Here is a 5,834-nt window from a genome sequence, read left to right as displayed (position 1 = left end):
AGAAGCAGCAGACTTCCACTTAACTCTCATTAGCCTGAATTGAGTCACATGGTCACACTTAGCAACAAGAGGGTCTGGGAGCACAAGCCTCTACAGTAGATTAAGGTAAGCAAAAAAGGGTTTGAAATGAAGGCTGAATGAGCCTATGTATTGTATCTGCCACTCCTTACCTTTTAGATTTTAAAATATGTAAAAGTGAAACTGAGGATGGTCATTAGTTATATCCATTAAACTAACTTCCTTGTCTAGTAAGTAGTAAACTGTAATCTGTCTTCACTGATCAAGCTTGCAAAACTGCATGCCCTTCAAGCTTCACGTAGCTTAGACAATGTATCACAAGACTCCCTTCACCACCCCCTTATAGATAGCATCTCTGACGTGTCTTAAGATGTGTGCTCAAACTGTTTTTCAGGAACTGAGTCAACTCTTGTCCACATCAAGCCAGTTGAGACCATGGACCCATTAACCGGGCCTGCTTGACTGTTCCATAGGTGACCTATTGAGTCAGAGGGCCAAAAATTCTACCCTTAGATCATGCTAACACCGCCATTTTCTGAACATACATCCTACAAAGGAGCATGAAGCCCAGTTGCACCTGTGCAGAGCAACACTTACCTCACTTCCTCTTTTCTTACCTCCAGTCACCTTCCCCTGCACCTCTGACCACTCTATGCCCTTTATCCATAAATATTCAAAACCCCTCGCCTTTGGGAGAGCTGGATTTGAGATTTGCTCTCCTTGTCTCCTTGCTTGAGCTGGATTTGAGATTTGCTCTCCTTGTCTCCTTGCTTGGCTGTCTCATGAATAAACCCTATCTCTGCTGCAAACCTTGGCATCTATGGGGCAAGTGAACCTGGTTCGGTAACAAAAGGACAAGAGTCTAAAGAACTAGCAACAGCATTTTTCAAAATTGTTAAAGTCGTTGTAATAAAATCAGCCTATCTGTGAAGCAGAAGCCAGGTAAAAAGAAAATTTAGTGAACTGTATTATACTACAAAATGGATATCTATTAAAATTATTGTGCCATGTGTCTCTACATCTTTCACAAATCAACATCTATTTCTCTAGCTAGGTAGCTATCTATCTGATCTGTGCTTCAATTTACTTCAATTTACATCTACTAATATCTGAACTCAATTAGATCTGTTTTCCCCCTGCAGCATGGCAAAATCATATGGTATGTAAATAGGGTGACTGTTTGCCCTGGTTTTCCTAGGACAATTGCAGCATAATTATCAACAGCATCCCCTTTCATTCTCAAGCATTTTGGTTTAGATGATAAGTTATATGGTTTCCATTATACATAAAGAACAAGTGCATATGAATTGGTCCAAGTGGAGCTGTTAGTAATGACCTGGAAAGGGTCAGTAAATAGTCTGCTTTCTAGAAATGATTAAATCATATTTACATTTCATGTGAAGCCCACTAGGATTTCCCTCGTGCTAATACAAAAGACCAGGAGGCATCCTTCAGTTCCTTATAGCCATAGACAAAGTCAAAATTTTTGTAGACTGGGAAATCCCAGTTCTTCCTGTTACCAGGCCAAGTTCCTTTGCCTGACACACAGCAAGCCAAACACTGCAATTGGAAATAAGGAAAAGATGAGGTAAAGTTTCACACAGGCGAAACTAAGCTACATGCTTCTTCATTGGACATTTTTATTTATTTTAAAAATTTATTTGTATTTATTTATTTATGGCTGTCTTGGGTCTTTGGTGCTGTGCACAGGCTTTCTCTAGTTGTGGCGAGCAGGGGCTACACTTTGTTGTGGTGCGCGGGCTTCTCATTGCTGTGGCTTCTCTTGTTGTGGAGCATGGGCTGTAGGCATTTGAGCTTCAGTAGTTGTGGCACATGGGCTCAGTAGTGGTGGCTCATGGGCTCTAGTGCACAGGCTCAGTAGTTGTGGCGCACGGGTTTAGCTGCTCCGCGGCATGTGGGATCTTCCCGGATCAGGGCTTGAACCCGTGTCCCCTGCATTGGCAGGTGGATTCTTAACCACTGCGCCACCAGGGAAGCCTGGACACATTTTAAGAAAATGGTGGCATTAGCCATGTGCTGAGGGTGGAGTTTTTGGCCCTCTGATGTCAAAAGGTCATCATCAATTGGACACTTGTGCGTGTCCAGTTGGAGGGTCCATGGTCCCAGCAAGTCTTAACTAGCTCGAAATGAACAACAGCTGACTAAGTTCCTGAAAAACAACTTGGGCAAACATTTTAAGAGTCGTGACATTGTTTAGCCTACATGACGCTTGGAGGATATGCAAGTTTTTGTAAAAACAAAGCGAGCTTGATCAGTGAAAGCAGGTTACAGTTTATTATTTTTAAGCAAGTTATAGTTTAATGGATCTGATGGTTACTCTCGGTTTCACCCTCTTTTTCTTTCCTTCTCATTCAACTTTGATACTGCTTTCTTTTGTTCTTGTTAAGAATAGCTGACAGAATTTCCAGCAACTTAGGCATAGTTGGGGGTAGGACTTGGTAGTGGAGGGCAGTGAATGAGCTTTCAATAATATAGACGTAAAAAAAAGGGAAATTGTAGGACTCCCATAAATTTGGAAGGCATTGAACTCTACACCAAGGCACAAATTAATTTATTGTACTCATGAATTGTATATACTATCTAACAACTCTACAACAAATGTTCTCGTATCTTTGGGTGCTTGCCCAATTATTTCCTTAGAAATCCCTCTTCTATTTATTTTCTAAAATTAAACAAATATACATACTATTTTTAATACAGAATGACAATGTGTTATACCACTTAACTTATAGTACATGGGAATATATATATTTTTTCACATCTACAACACTGAATAATATTTTCTTGAACCACCTGATCTGTGACAAATAATGTCACTTTTTATTTGTATAGTTTTTTTGATTACCAGTGCACCTTTGACATTTTCATGCACTTAATATGCATTTATTTTTATTCTCATATGATTGGTTGGTCATGCTTTTTGTTTATTCTATATTGAATGCTTTTATCTTTTTGATTTTTTTGGGGGGTGGTAGTGGTTCAGTAGCTTTCTTTTTTATTTTAGACATCTTTTTTTATAATATTCTTTTCCATTATGGTTTATCACAGGATATTAAATATAGTCCCCTGTGCTACTTAGTAGGACCTTTATTCTTGATTTTTAAAAGAGTTCTTTCTATACTAGTGTAACTAGTATGATCTGCTCCACAAACTCAAGGTACAAATGTGGTCAGGTACATCCATTAATTTTCAAGGCCTGCCACATGCCCTATTAGAAGAAAGTCTAGTTTTCTCCACTGTGGTTTTCCCTCATCTCCACTGATTGTCCAAGAATACTGAGGGGGGCTTACTCAGCCCAAAGGGCACCTCTTTTAATAGCCAAATACAGAGAGAACTAGAACTGGTGTCTACTCAGTCCTCCTTTGCCACTGAGTGTTTGCACATCCACATAAATTCTCCTTAACTTCAGATCTTGGTGAGCATAAAGGGTTTTTGGTCTCCTCTTCCCTATGGGTACCAGGCTTCTAAGGCAAACTGATTCATGTCCTCCCCAGTGACCCACTAGGTAAAACTAAGGTGAGGCAGCTGCTAATTGGAAAGAAACACACAAACACACACCAAAAAGTTTTTTTTTTTAATTTTATTTATTTATTTATGGCTGTGTTGGGTCTTTGCTGCTGCACGCAAGCTTTCTCTAGTTGCGGCGAGTGAGGGCTACTCTTTGTTGCAGTGCGCGGGCTTCTCATTGTGGTGGCTTCTCTTGTTGTGGAGCACAGGCTCCAGGTGCGTGGGCTTCAGGAGTTGCAGCACCCGGGCTCAGTAGTTGTGGCACATGGGCTTAGCTGCTCTGCGGCATGTGGGATCTTCCCGGACCAGGGCTCGAACCCGTTTCCCCTGCACTGGCAGGCGGATTCTTAACCACTGCGCCACCAGGGAAGTCCAACACACCAAAAAGTTTTGTTAGACTCTTCTTGCAGGACAGTGGGTGCCTTCACCAATTACATTTAACTAAGGCAGCCTTCATAGAACAAAGAATATCAACTTCATCTGATTAAAATTTTAAAAATAAACAATAAAAAGTACTGTTAAGAGATACGATCTTAACCCTTTATCATATATGTTGGGTACATATTTTTCCATCTGTGAATTGCTTTTTAGCCTTGAATATCTTTTTTTGTTTTTTTTAAGGGAGGGGGGCTATACCTGTTTTAAATTTTTTATGTAGTCAAAGGTACGGCCTCAACTTTTATTTCTTAAATCTTCATCAAGATTCAAAAGACATTTCTCATACCAAATTTATAAAAGACATTTACCCAAACTTCCTTTTGGTACTTTAATGTTTTCATTCTCTCACATTTCTAATTTTCATCTCTCCACAGTTATTTGGCAAAGGAGTGAGGTAACGACCTAATTTTCTCTTTGCTGTGTATGACCAGCCATTTGCACAAACATCACTTATTAAGACCTAACTCTTCTCCATGATTTGAACTGTCCCTTTATCATATGTGGGCACTTCCCACAGCAATTATTTCAAAACTTTTCAACTATTTTATTCCCTATCAGCCACTTTTCCATCACTCTCAGCAGACAACTCTTCACAAATAATTGAGTCTGTCAAGAATTCCAACTTTTGCTGCAACTCCATTCTTCATATGAACATAGACCATTTTCTACCTCTAGAACAAGGCTCAGCAAACATTTCTGTAAAGGGGCAGATAGTAAATATTTTAGACTTGGAGGCCAAGAGGCAAACTCAAGGATATTACATGGGTTTTTATATAAAAGGTCTACTAACGAGAAGAATGATTTTTTTTTTTTTTTTAGGAATAACATCAATTAATTGGGGGCTCTGATCAGTTGCAAATATTCATCCATTAAAATCATTCTTACCTTCTGGGACCATGCAAAAGCAGGCCAGATTTGGCCCCTGACCTTTGACATCTTCCTTCTGTCCATTAACTTGAGAAAAATTGCCCCAGACCATCCCACCTATCCACCAAGGCCATTTCCGGATCCCAATTCTTCCCTGCTTTTTCAGTGACATTAGCCATCAATCTACTTAGTAATTCTATTCCAATTCAAAATGGTCCAATCCCTGGACCATTCCTTTCAGTGACTAATTTGTATATTTACATAATAAAAGACAACCTTTTTAAGGCCAAATAAAATATAAAAGTAATTAAAAATAGGTAGGCAGCACTTTCTATTGACCATAGTATATTTACAACTAAGGGAAGTTAGTTGTAACTAACTTCCTCTAGTAAACCCACACATTTCTATGACAAGTATAATACAAAATAACAAAAAAATTTTTTAAATCATTTGTAGTTAGTTTTAGAATACAGACAATTTTTTGTCCATCAGCCTTGGTTTCCTATTTCCATTCTCTCTTCCTTATTATTAACTTATGGCTATCTTTTCTAAGGATACATTGTCTGGAGAATGGTGATTCATAACACGATAATGTGCTAGGTAGTTAGAAAAAGCCAACCTTTAACAAATAAAACACCATATATACAAAAATACATACTACAATGGAGTCTTTATTATGTTAACATTGTATTGACTTTATGCGAAAGTGCTCCAAGGCTATAATCTAGGAGACCTGTGCTTAAATCCTGATGCTAAAACTAACCCAGGATTCATTTTTCTCAACTATCTAACAGACCACTGCTAATTTCCACTTTTAATTTTACCTTTAAATTTTTGGGGGAAATAATCTTAAGTATGTTAAAGAGTTATAAGCACAGCAGAAAAATGTTTTTTTCTTTTCCTGGCTCATTTGAGAGCAAACAGAGATGCCCCATCATTCTCAAACATTTTCAAGTATTTCCTACAAATGAGGATATTCTCCT

This window comes from Delphinus delphis, chromosome 1, assembly GCF_949987515.2.
Source record: "Delphinus delphis chromosome 1, mDelDel1.2, whole genome shotgun sequence".
Classification (NCBI taxonomy): Eukaryota; Metazoa; Chordata; class Mammalia; order Artiodactyla; family Delphinidae; genus Delphinus; species Delphinus delphis.
The sequence above is the reverse complement of the archived record's forward strand: the minus strand, read 5'-3'. Positions refer to the sequence as shown.